This window comes from Thamnophis sirtalis, unplaced genomic scaffold (assembly GCF_051295495.1).
Source record: "Thamnophis sirtalis isolate CommonGarterSnake01/CBP01778 unplaced genomic scaffold, rThaSir2_p1.2 scaffold_6, whole genome shotgun sequence".
Taxonomy (NCBI): Eukaryota; Metazoa; Chordata; class Lepidosauria; order Squamata; family Natricidae; genus Thamnophis; species Thamnophis sirtalis.
This window is the reverse complement of record NW_028261386.1, coordinates 123,746,142-123,759,297: the sequence shown is the minus strand read 5'-3', so window position 1 is coordinate 123,759,297 and position 13,156 is coordinate 123,746,142. Positions and strand designations below refer to the sequence as shown.

Genomic DNA, 13,156 nt, shown 5'->3' with positions numbered 1-13,156 from the left:
GTAGTGGTACTGTTATTCTTTTTAGCGACGCCCTTTCCTCTTTTTGACAACCTCTGCAAACTATATTGGAACTCTATGGGAAACCGCTTTCTCTTGGGACGTGGCTTTGATCCATAGGAGTAGGTCCTATGAGGCGGTTAAGCCTCTTGGAAGTCTACTTTGGCTCCTAGTGGCTGCATAGATAAACCTTGATGCGCTCTTTTTCGCAACACTGTAAGTGGGTTTTGCAATGATTTTCTTCAAGGATTTTTTTTTTTTAAGCGTCCTAATCATTTGTCAGCGACCTCGGATTCTCTCGAGGTTTTTTCATCTAATCCCCTGTGTGGCATCACCCTTAATGCACTATTTTGGCTCAGAACTGCAAAAATGCCGTTTGCTGAATTCCTGAATTCACACGCGCAAAACCTAAGCGAACGTATTATGCCTTAAGTAGATGGTCATATTCGGGGTGCGACTAAACGGCGGTAGGATAATCCAGTCCTGTGTGTTGGGCAAATGCAGACAAATTGGCATGAGCAATCAGCTTTTATGGCTATATAAATTATATATATATATATATATCGTGCCCTGCCAGGAGACAGGAGAGATTAAATCTGGGGGACCCGACTGCATAACAACTGGCCTTCAGTGCATTGCAGCTTTTTGTTTTGGAAAGAAGCCAGTCTTTAGGGACCATTTCTTGAAACCCTGGTGGAATGGAGGAAAGCCTATACTGGCAAAGATTTGGGGCTCCTAGTATTTAAAACAGCACAAACGCTAGCGTGTTTGTTCCTAAAATTGCAGATTTTGTACTCTTAAAAGCATTTTGTGCCTTAAATGACAGTTCCTGGGACTTAACCTAATCAGTGCGAACTGGGCAGTAAAGGAGGCTGCTCATTATAGTCCCTCTAACTTATAAAGCCAAATGATAATGATAGTTCTTGGACACACGTTACGTAAGATAATCCAAGTTAGATATTTCTGTAAGTCGTTCATTCTCTTCCTTTTAATTTTATTGGCTATGTTGGAATCTGACAGTTGTCATGTGTTTATGTGCGACTGCAAACAATGTGAAGCTGCTTGAATGTAGAGAGAATCAGTGGAGTTCTTCTGACTCCTTTGAGAGTTGCAGCTTCCCTCTGGATCCCACCTCCATTTCCAGGTGCTGGAACAACCCACTTGGAGGCCTTCTCTCAACACGGAGAAGTACCACATTATATTTGAATGCCTTTGTCAGGATTCCAAATAGCATCCAAAAGTAAATCAGAATCCAAAGCAAAAGAGTCCTCAAAGTTCCCATTTATTAAGACAGCCATGTCGGCACCTCTGGGAAAACCCGAATCTGAAAGCTTCCAGGTTTTCCCCACCTAATTGAAAGTTCAAGATCTTGCCCCCACACCCACAATTCCATCACATGGTCCAATCTCCCACTGCCATGCTGGCAGTTCCACCCGTCCAGTTCTGGTCAGGTGCAGAGGTGCAGAGAAAAAGGATGCCCTTGGCTTTCTAGAAAGAATCATGTTTTGGCTACACAGTAGGTAACTCCATTGAATCCCCCCTCCCATTTTCCCACAATAGAAAAAGGCATAGTAGAATAAAAGAAAGTGTGGCAGGCCAAAGATCCAAAAGAAAGCTGCAGGCCTGACAGTCTTTTGATTTTGCAAAGTTGCTTTGGCATGGTGGAAATCTTCCTTGCATTATATAGGGCTGTGCAAAATGCCACCTAAGTGCAGCAGAATCCTTTGATCTTGTTTGATGACTTGATCTGGAACACTGTGGGATGCTTCTTCAAAAAAGGTTTCTCCAATTGGGGCCTCATTTTCATTCAAGTTCATAATTGGTGGGGGAGTTTATAACAACTCATCATTGGAAAGCTTCGTTGAAGACGTTTCATTTCTTAATATAATAATGTTAATGATTTGATCTTCTAGGATGCAACTGTCAACGCTGCTTACATCGCCAGCGTCATTCTGCTGAGCAAATATGATGATGACGTTGTGCAGCAAATGCCGATCTGGAGGAAGTGAGAAGCCTTGCATCATCTAGAGGTACGTACAATTAAGCTTGTGAATAAGGTTATCTTTGAACGAAAGAGCTATTCTGGCGTGTGGGCTAATTATTTTACTTAACGTAAAATGTGAGTCATTAATGAGATAGCAGTGAGGACTTCTCCCTCATCAGTGCTGGATGCTGTGGTCTTCCCACTGAGGCCAACGTCAGCCTCTATACAGCATCTGTAGAAAGAGGAGCTTCCTACATCCCGGGGCTGAAATTAGGCTAAGAGCTTGGCTCTGTTCAAGAGTGATCTCTAGGCTGGAATACTGCAATGTGCTCTACATGGGGCTGCCCTTGAAGAGCATCCGGCGACTTCAGTTAGTCCAAAATGCAGCCGCGCGAGTGATTGTGGACGCACCACGGTTCGCCCACATAACACCGATCCTCCGTGAGCTGCGTTGGCTACCTGTTGGTCTCCGGGTGCACTTCAAGGTCCTACTTACCATTCATAAAGCGCTCCATGGTAGTGGATCTGGCTATTTGAGAGACCGCCTTCTGCCGATTACCTCCCTCCGTCCCATCAGATCGCATAGAGTAGGCCTCCTCCGAATTCCATCCGCCAGTCAGTGCCGACTGGCGACTACGCGGAGGAAAGCCTTCTCAGTTGCAGCTCCGACGCTATGGAACAATCTCCCCGTGGAGATCCGCACCCTCACCACCGTCCAGGCCTTCCGCACAGCCCTCAAGATCTGGCTATCCCGTCAGGCCTGGGGATAAGACTTTACTCTTGCCCCTCCCGAATGTTGAATGAATGTTGGGTTTTTACTGCTAATTATTTTTAATCACATTTTCTTTTTGTGTTTTGTCCTGCACTCCCTCCCCTTATTATTGTAAGCCGCCCTGAGTCCCCTCAGGGAAAAGGGCGGCCTATAAATGCTTAATAAAATGAAAAAGAAAAAAAAAATGAGTCCCCTTGAGAAACTCACCTATAGGGAAACCGCCAGGTCAAAGGAAATTCTATTAATCTGGATCTGGAAGTCCAGAAGGGAAGGCTGCATCTCTCAAACCGTTGATTTTGATTTATATACAGGATGGTTGCACATCCTGGGTTTTCAGACCCTTCCAAGAAAGTTTCCCGAATAGACTGATTTGCTGATCGAGTGAAATAGCTTCCTTCTTTCCTGCCCCATGCAACCCCTTGAGAATGAGAAGGGAGAATCTGACAAAGAATTTTCCTTTTCCTTCCACCAATTTATGTATACTGTAGTTTTAAATTAATGGGGAGGTTTATTCGTTGCAGAGGTTACTGTTGTGTATACTTGAACTTGCTTCTCCTAAGTAATCTTTCTCTTATCTAGAACATCCTAAAGGAGACGCCAAGGTGCGACCAGGAGATCATCAACAGTGAAAATGCAGTGAAGGCCGTCACCCTTTGTGGTAGGCATTTTTTTCATATTTCTGTGCTTTTCAAAAATGTTTCATACACACACACACACACACACACACACACACACACAATCCAAAAGCCATGAACAGAAGCCATGCAGAGGGTTAAATAATTCTGCTCAATTCCCAAACTTGAAAGTGCATGAGAGGGGCAAGAGAGGGTGAAATACCCAAGTTGACCCTGCAAGTTCCAATGTCAGCAGCAAATTTGCCTGATGATACTGTGATGTCTGTTTTATCATTCTTAAATGATTCTTAAGTACCAGATGCCTTTGTTCTTAAATGCCCATTGTTCCAAACTAACAGACAAACTTGTTTTTTTCTGCTAGGACTTAGCGTCCACTTAGTGTCCAGACAAATCCATAGGATGAGTTAGTAGTAGATACTAAATGTTTCTCTTGTTTGCCATAGGTTCACCATCACAGGTGTAGGGTCTGCTTGGGCAGGAGGTTAGACTAGATGACCTACAAGGTCCCTTTCAACTCTGTTTATCTGAATCAGCATCTGCATTCTGGTTTCCTTTGTTTCAGAGGTGTTGCTCGGTTGCTTGCAAGGCGATTTCTGATATTCTAAAGAGCCTTCTGGCGTGGCAGACAGATGAAGCTCACCTGAACAGAATAATCAAGGTACGATCGTGTGTGGAAGAGTGCAATGAGATCTGCAATGTTGTCCCCAGACCTGGCCTCTTGCTTGGTGTTGAATCCTATAAGTCACCGGACACAAGGTGTGATACAGAATTATACTACTTTTATTTTGGTACCAAGACTTAAGGACCCCTTCTCTCTATAATTAGGAGTTTGATTTTTCCAATGGTATAAACCAGCCATTGAGAACGGAGCACATACCCACACCTGACGTAGCTCCCCCTCAGCTCCTGGCAATGCAATTTCCCTTAGGTGTGATTGGAGTTCTGCCTCAACTGCTCCCTTGGGCCGGGTGTGTGGTCCAGTTTATCTGTCCCTTCAGCAACCTTTTTGATCTCCTTCCTCCTGGCCCCACCTACTGGGACCGTTGGTTCTTTTGAACCAATATCTGATTCCTCCTTTTGTCTCCCTGGGTCTCCTACACCTTCAGTGCCAACCATTTCATGCCAAGGAGACACAGGCGGAGGGCACTGATGTCAGAGACCCTCCTTTTTAATGTTCCGGTTTTAGATTCGTTATCTGGGATTTGATCCCTTTTTACCTTGCCTCCTGTAGGCTTATTACCCATCCTTGTGACTATGTCTCACACCTTACAACCCCTGGGGGAGTCCCCCACAATAGTCTCACCTTGTTCTCTGGACGGTTAACTTCTGCCACTTAAGCTGAGGAAGCCTGGCTTTTGTTTCCAATATCTTTCTCCAGGATGAAATTGTCCACACCTTGATTTTTCAGGGCTTCGACCTTTGAGTCTCACACCGTCCAGGGACTTATCTCAGGGCCAAGTCCAAAAGTAGGCAGGTTATGGTCATTCTGTCCCCCTTTCTCTGAGTTGGCTGCCTCTGGATGAATACACAGCCAAGGTACCTGGCCAGATATAATTCTTAGGAACCATTCACTCTCCCCTCAACTGCCAACTTACATGACCTGGAGGCCTCCCCTTTGATTTGTCCCTCAGGCAATGGGGGATCCAGACATGTTTGCCCGCATTCTCCACCAAACTCTTGTCCCCAAACCTGGGTTCTTGCTCAGTGTCGAAACCGATAAGTCACGGGACACAAGGTGTGATACAGAATTATACTTTTATTTTGGTACTAAGATATACAGACCCCAGTTTGAAAAGCTAGCCAAGGACCAAGATTAGAATCTTACACCAGTTTTTATAGTCAAGGGATGGTCGCATTCAACCCTTTGCCCTCACCCTCATATGCAAGCAAAACAGATAATACTGATTGGTTATTTGGATATAGGAGTTGAGATATTGCACAACATCTCAACTTCTTCCACTCTGCTTTCTTTTCCATCCTACCAGTGAGTGAAAACCATATCCCCCAGTTCAAAATCCCTCTTGGGTTTCTCACTTGCTGCTGTGCAGATTTCACATTACAAAGCACTTGAAATTTTAAAAGAAACCATTTCTGCACTTACAAAAGGAAAACCAACAAGAACAAAATTATTCCAGCCCATGCATAAGAAATAAAACACAAATTTAAAAAGTCCTTGGCGGAATAAACATAAAATAGTATTTTTCATTGTAACGATTATAGTTTTCTTTAACTGTAAGTATTTTTTTGTAAAACATAGCAAGATAGCAATACGTGTCTAGAAAATGGAATTCTCTCCGCTTTTCCTAGGCCTTGCGGAACTGGCTGACCTCGCCTGACCTCACCTTGCGTGAGAGAGCAACCCGGTCCCTGATCCAGCTGCTTCAAATCTATAAAAGGCAGATCCCATCCGGGGTGAGTTGGTTGAGGAAGCAGCCTTTCTTACCCCTGGATGAGATGGGCTTGCTGTTGGGTTCCAGAAGGTCAGCCTTGCATTTACCCTGGGCCTGTCTTATTCCGCAGAACCCGACCATCAGAAACAAGGGACACTGGATCGGCCTGTTGGTCCCTTTCTGGGTCCATACAGAACCTGCCTTCCAGTACTGGGACCTCTTGGCTGCTAAACATGAAATTCCCAGCTCCAGCAACAGGTAGGTTTCCCTCAGTGACTAATGGCCATTTTTGCACCCTTACGTAATTTTTGGGCTGCAGGAACTTTCGTCCAGTATATACTGCAGCATCTATTGCCGGAAAGTCAGCCTTTATTGACTGGACTTCAATATAAAACAACTACTTTCAATTTCTCTCTGTTTCTTGATAGGTCTGATCATGGTTAGTAAGTAAACGCCATTTGGCTACTGGCCTGGTGATGGCTGGAGGGGCTGCAGGGACTGTCATCCAAAATGAACTGCAGCCCTTTCTGATCCAGAAGCTGAAATGGGGAGGCAGCCTGCAGGCCTATAGCACTATTCTAGGTCTATGCGTTCTGGCTGCCTTTGCCTACAGGCCCCTTCCAAAAGGTCTTGCTTATTAACAGTCTTGAAGCAAATGGTTTAAACTATATGTCAATGCTCTTGAAACCCACAAGAATTGGTGTCATTTACATCAGTAAAACATACAAGTGAGTTGATAATATTTTTTTTACGATATTTTTTTATATGTTTAATTAAATGCCTTTGTCTTTTTAAGCTTGGGTTGGATCAATCAGCCACGCTCTGATGATGATACTTGCTCCCCTGTCCGGGAAACTCATGGTGAGGTATGGAGCCGCCAAAGTGGCAGTAGTTGGAGATCTGGTGACCATAGGTGGTCTGGTGTGGTCATCCTATGCGGACAAATTCAAGTATCTGTTTTTCAGCTGGGGAATCATTGTCGGCGTGGGATCAAGTCTGGCCTACGCTCCAGGTAACGCTTTACATTAAAATCAAATTTTGTCAGACATTTCTTCTGTTTTTGAAACAGAAGGAGGAGGGGACAGGGATAACGCGGTGCCCAGTTCAGGAGCGGAAGGGGATGTGTCACTGCCATGGGCGGGGGTGGTGGCGGGAGCTTTGGCAGCTTCACCTCAGCCGCAGTGTCAGACGGCAAATCTGGCAGTGCTGTTGGAGGAGGAGGAGGAGGTGGCGGCAGAAGATATTCTGGTGGCAGCGGGGGCTTTGGGGCTTCACCTCAGCTGCAGTGCTGGGCGCAAGCGGCTAGGACTGGCCGCCCACAAAGGGCCTCCCCGGGCTTCCTTTGCTGAAAACGGGGCGCTTGGTGCTAGTTTGAGGCCTATAGCGCTATTCTAGGTATATGCGTTCTGGCTGCCTTTGCCTATAGGCCCCTTCAAAACCGTATGTATCTGCTTTGGGCATTTTAAATTAAATATCTCCTTTTTCCTGCAGGAACTTTCGTCCAGTATCAACTTCAGCATTATCTAATCAAGAAGCTTGGATGGAGAGGTAGCCTGTGGGCCTATAGCGCTATTCTAGGTATATGCGTTCATTTAGGACAACTATTGGAACCATGCAATAGTGTAGAAACAATTGGAAAAGAACTGAATTTTAAATTATTTATGCTTTGTAGCTAAATTGAGTTGAGACCCTCTTTTTCCTGTTTGGGAGTTTGACCTTGGGATGGAGAGTCTTGGAGGGGAAGCACCAACCACTGAAACCAGAGATTGGCTCTTCTTCCTCCCTCCCTTTTCTCTTCCAGACATGGATCCCAATGAACAGCTGCAACCATCATGGTCTGATCATGGTGAGCCTTTATTTCACAAGCAAACGCTATTTGGCTACTGGCCTGGTGATGGCTGGAGGGGCTGCAGGGACGGTCATCCTAAATCAACTGCAGCCCTTTCTCATCCATAAGCTTGAATGGACAGGCAGCCTGCAGGCCTATAGCGCTATTCTAGGTATATGCGTTCTGGCATATGCGTTCTTGGAGGGGAAGCACCAACCACTGAAACCAGAGATTGACTCTTCTTCCTCCCTCCCTTTTCTCTTCCAGACATGGATCCCAATGAACAGCTGCAACCATCCAGCGACAGACCCTAGAACGTCCTTAGGGACCCCTGGAAGGCGACTTTGTTTGTCCTTGGGATCTATGTATTCCTTGGCCTCTGCCTATTTCTCCACCAGTGCAACTAAGTGGCTCTGATCAGGGGAGTGAAATCACCACAACCTGGGGAGCCCTGGGGCACTGAAAGGCCCCCCCCCCCAAATGTTGGTGGAACTAATAGGAGAAAGAATAGAATCCCTCAGGGCTAGAAGGGACCTTGAAGGTCTTCTAGTCCAACCCCCAATCTTTTTTGTTGTTGTTGAAAATCTGGAGCCCCCATTAAGAATTATCTTCATTATCATTGTTAAGAAGACAATGTACTAGTCAGTTATATTTGATTCTTTTCCTCTTCTTCAATCCCCAGAAAAAGGTGTCTGCAAGTGTCACCAGAGAAACAAAACGAAGATGTGGAGGCTGATATCATCACTGTGGAACCGTACATACCGGAACTCATCTACCCCAACATCCCCATCATTGATGAGTGAAGGATGTCAGACGTTCTACGTTGCACGACAATGTGATGGATGGTAAGTGTTTGAACTAATTTGGTTGTTGGTTTTTTCTCATTATGATGATATTATTGTTATTTAATTCTATGTCCAAAAGAAGAGTCTTAGCTGAAGGGAGAGGATTTGGGGTGTCTTGAGGTCACCTGGGGTCCTTGGTTGCTTTGCAGTGCCTGCTTTGGGTTTTTGGGTGGGGATGGCTGGCCTTGGAAGCTAAAAAGGAAGAAGAGTGGGAGCCTGGTAGTTTTAAATATTAATTTGGTTGTTACGTTTTATTTATTATTTCTTGCTTACTTATTTTTTTAATTAAAATATTACATTGGTGCTTCTTTTGCCCCAGGATGAATAGCTGCAGTGGGTGAAATCCCAAAACAACTGGAGCCCAATTTGGACCCCATCGGCATTGACAATCTCACCATCAGTCAGTTGCCAAAGGCCGCCTTCCTTGGAAGAGCTGACATCCAGTCTGAACATCTAGCTGACTGTGTGAAGAACCACAATTCCCCCCCTCCCCCATGAGGCAGGACCTTGACATGGTTGTGGGGCTTGTGTGCTCTGAGGAAGATTAGGGCTACACCTCAGGTTCAACCATACTGAACAGGACTCATGAGAGGAATCGGACAAAGAGTGTCTCTCCCATAAACAATAGAGGAAAGCACATAGAACAGAAACCCAGATTGGCTCTCTAGTTGCCCAGGTCAAGAAGGACCATGCCAGGGCTTCATATTCTTGGACATCTGGTGGAAAATGACCTGCAGGACTCAGGGATGATGGCTGAGCATCCAGGACTGGCAGCTGATGAACAACTGGAAGGAAAGTGTTTTTCCTGACTCTCCCTAAGATGGCATCCAGACTCAGCAGGGTTTTTTTTTCCCTGCTGAGAGATTCCTGGTTTCCTCACCTGAACTGGTTCTTTTCGTTTTTCTTTTTATGTACTTTTTATGTAGTTTTATTTAACTTTTGGGGCTTGTTTGTAATTCTAATTACATTTTTGGGAGGTTTTGAATAAAATAAAAAATTGATTAAAAAAAGAAATGATAGGACAAAAAGTATAAATGAAATCTTAATGAAAGATTCACATTGTAGCTGCCATTCATTTGTTCTTATGTGAAATAAAAGGGTCTTGTTAAGTCCTACTGCTAAAAATTATCTATTTTTCTACTAGAGTTTACTTATGCACTCTATTAGGAAATCGTAGATATTGTTCTAAAAGCTGGATGGTATTTTTAAAACAAGATCAAAGTAGCTTTATCTAAGAATTGGTATACATGTTTGATCACAAAATCCTATTTCTTCAACTATCCCGCCTGTATTAATGACAACATAGAAAACTAGATGAGCAAGGACCAATTGCTATTCACACCTCCTCAGTTTTATGAGGCATTATCTTAATTAATTAACTTAATTATGAGGGAGTACCGTAGTTAATACTTTGCTGGATCCAGGCATTCCCGCAAACTATTAAGGAAGTGTAAAGATAAGTGCAAATAAAATATGGCACCAGGCTAGAAAGTGGAAGATCCTGAGTTCTAGTCCCACCTTAGTCATCAAAGCTGGGTGACTGTCGGTCAGTCACTATGCCTTCTACTTCACAGGGTTGTTGTTGTGAGGGGAAATAGGAGAAGGAAGGTGTGTTTGATAGATTGACTGCCTTGAGTTGTTTATAAAAATAAAGGAGTAGTAACAAATAAATGACCTTGGGGAGAGAAGGAGATGCTGCTGCACAGGGAATAATCAGATAAGGTGGGGGAGCCCCCAGGTGCATAACTGGCACAGAAAGAACCTCCGAAAGGACCCTCCATCATTTTTCAGGCTTTCAAAAGAGTTGGTGGGAGAGATGTACTTTCAGACTTTCAAGATTATCTTATGTATCCTTCCAATAAAGTAGAGTTACCTCATTTGGTCATATTTCCTATCTGGTGTACCTGGGAGGTGATGAGTGGGGGGACTTGCTACCTTGTGTGCCAGGTGAGTCTGGCCAGAGCTGGATCTGGGATCTCAGATGCGGCTGCTGCAGACTTTTGAGGTGCTTCTTCTTGTTTTCACTCATCTTCTGAAGACGGGTGACTTTCTCAGTTGGCTGTAGTGGTTTTTCTGCACATGGTAACTGTGGTCCATCTCAGCCACTTCATGTTGCAGACTCTGGAGGTGCTTCTTAATGTCTGGCAGAAAGTTCCTCGCCTCTTTGAGGTTTTTCTCAGTCAGCCTTCTCTTACTTGAGATGGACACTTGGCTAAGTAACCTCGTGCAGTTCTTTGTAGAGTTCTTTAATGTATTTCACCAAAGATTTGTTCTCTAGCTCTAACTGATGGCATGATCTTCTGCAGATCGTCTGTTGTGGTCTTAAGTTGATCCACTTTCTCCTGGAGATAGCTGTGCTGATCTTTCATCCACTGATTATCTTTCTGGAATTTCTGGGTCTGAAAGTCAAAGGAGTCTCTCAGTTCATCAACCTGGAAGTTGGGACCATCAGTGGTCGCTGAGAGATCATCCAAGGATATTGGCTGTACGACCATTTCTTCCTTGTTGCTGACCTGTTTGACAAATGGAGACACAGTCACATCCTCTCTCAGTTCAGGTCTAATTTTACTAACCTGCCTTCTCAATTCTGGCTTTTTCCTAAAGTTTTGGAGTCCATCATCTTCTGCTAGCATGAGATGCAGCAGGAGTGGATAACCAACAATCTGCAGGGGGGGGTCTCCTGACGAAGGATCCTTTCAATATAATCTACCCAGATCTCAACTAAAAACCATCAGGTTCAAAATATCATATTTGAGCCACATCAAGTGAAAATCAGCTCTCTGGAAATGCTGGTAAAGGTGGAAGGAAAGAGAAAGGGAGGAAATTTTAGGGTAAGGTTGGTGGATTTGATTACTGTGTGGATGGGTGAACTTTTGGGAGACCGGAAAGTCCAGACTGGGGACAGGTCATCTATCTACCTCTGTGGTCACTCAGAGTCCACACAGTTTCCATGCTGTCAATCAATGCAGACCAAACTCCCTGGAGAAGTCTGCAATGCTGGGAAAAGTGAAGGATCACCCATAAGCAGCTAAAATGAGGCTGGGGGAAGGTTGGGAGACCCAGAGGACCAGGTTGGGGACAGATCTCCATGGAGAAAATTGATCTATGGGCTACTAGGCATCAACATTCAACTTGATGACACATAATCAATCTATCAGTCAGTCAGGCAGGCAGGCAGGCGGTTAACTTACAAGGTCCCTTTCAGCTCAAGGCTTCTGTTGTCTACTTCCTTTTCATTGTTGCCTTAACCTACAAACAGGGAACAGATTAGGGTTAATGCAATCAAATGACAAAAGCCTAAAGCAGGGGTGTCAAACTCAATTCCATTGAGGCCTGTATCAGGGTTGTGTTTGACCTCGGGGGGGCTGGTGTGTGTGGCCAGGGTGGGAGTAGTCAGTTCGACATCACTCGTGTCAAGAGGCACCCCTCCCAGGCTCCGTTTTGAGCAGCGACAGCCTCCTGCAGTGCTCTACCAGCGAACTAGGGCTTAGTAGGGCCACTCGCGGCCCTCTCAAGCTCCGTTTTTGTTGACAGAGGCGCCATGGGCCAGTCCGCTATTTGCAGAGTGTCCTGCGGGCCGGATCTAAGCATTCTGCAGGCCAGATCTGGCCTGTGGGCCTTGAGTTTGACACCCCTGGCCTAAAGCAGTATAACTTTGTATAAAAACACAAACTTGGCCCTTTTAAGGCTTGAATGGTCTTCAACTCCCAGAATTCTGCTTGCTGAATGCCTGGCTGGGAGTTGAAGTCTCCCATACCTTAAAGGGGTCTAGTTTGAGAAACGCCAACAAAATCCCTCAATACTGGTCTCTCTTCAAACTATCCTGACTTCCCATTTGATTCTGAATCCAACTCAAGGCATCTCATTGCTCAAAAACCCCACAGGAGTCGGTATCAGCTCTCTATCAATTTGACTGTCTTTGTATTGCTATAATTTCTGATAACAGCAATAGCAATAGCAATAGCAGTAGACTTATATACCGCTTCATAGGCCTTTCAGGCCTCTCTAAGCGGTTTACAGAGAGTCAGCATATTGCCCCCAACAATCTGGGTCCTCATTTTACCCACCTCGGAAGGATGGAAGGCTGAGTCAACCCTGAGCCGGTGAGATTTGAACCGCTGACCTGCTGATCTAGCAGTAGCCTGCAGTGCTGCATTTTAACCACTGCGCCACCTGCGCAGGAAAAGGTGGTGACCTTTGGAATTAAGACAGACACCCCCCCCCCTGCAAATACTTACTACGAGTCCCATCTCAACCATGAAAGCCCAGTGAGTGACCTTGATCCAGTCCTTCTCTCAGCCTTCACAAGGTTGTTCTCTTGAGGATGAAGAAATCTTAGATATGTTCACTGCCTTGAGCTATTTAGAGAAATAATAAAGGTGGTGTAAAAAATCCAAGTAATAAAAAATGAAAACAAACGTTCAGTTGCCAGGCCAAGTGTGTTATTGGGAAATAACTACTATCTGGCCAACAAAATCAGAGTTTAGTAATTTCCCCAAATCATTAAGCAGATCAACCTCTAGCTTTGTGGTTGCAATGCCCACCCAACTGGGACAGCCTGAAGCCATTTTTTTGGCCCCTAAAGATTGCAGGTTTTTCCGAGTGCGCTTCACCGCCACAAAGCCAGCCAGGCCCAGCCCCTTTCTGGTGACAGGAACTTTTGACATGATGGATGAGGAGTTTGGTGACAGGTATGGAGGCTGCC

General features: G+C 45.0%; 3 long non-coding RNA genes across 3 annotated transcripts; 2 read left to right on the top strand and 1 right to left on the bottom strand.

Moving 5' to 3' along the window:
* The first annotated feature begins 451 nt into the window (after positions 1-451).
* LOC148045191 (uncharacterized) lies at positions 452-6,758 on the top strand. Its single transcript, XR_015697191.1, has 6 exons — positions 452-2,027; positions 3,333-3,411; positions 3,951-4,046; positions 5,696-5,800; positions 5,909-6,036; positions 6,575-6,758. It is a non-coding gene; the product is annotated as an uncharacterized LOC148045191 (long non-coding RNA).
* A 1,120-nt stretch (positions 6,759-7,878) lies between these two features.
* Positions 7,879-9,579, top strand: LOC148045190 (uncharacterized). Its single transcript, XR_015697097.1, has 2 exons — positions 7,879-8,451; positions 8,771-9,579. It is a non-coding gene; the product is annotated as an uncharacterized LOC148045190 (long non-coding RNA).
* A 485-nt stretch (positions 9,580-10,064) lies between these two features.
* LOC148045189 (uncharacterized) lies at positions 10,065-12,810 on the bottom strand. Its single transcript, XR_015697096.1, has 3 exons — positions 12,690-12,810; positions 11,643-11,700; positions 10,065-10,964 (listed from the first exon to the last, which is right to left on the bottom strand). It is a non-coding gene; the product is annotated as an uncharacterized LOC148045189 (long non-coding RNA).
* Positions 12,811-13,156: the final 346 nt, after the last annotated feature.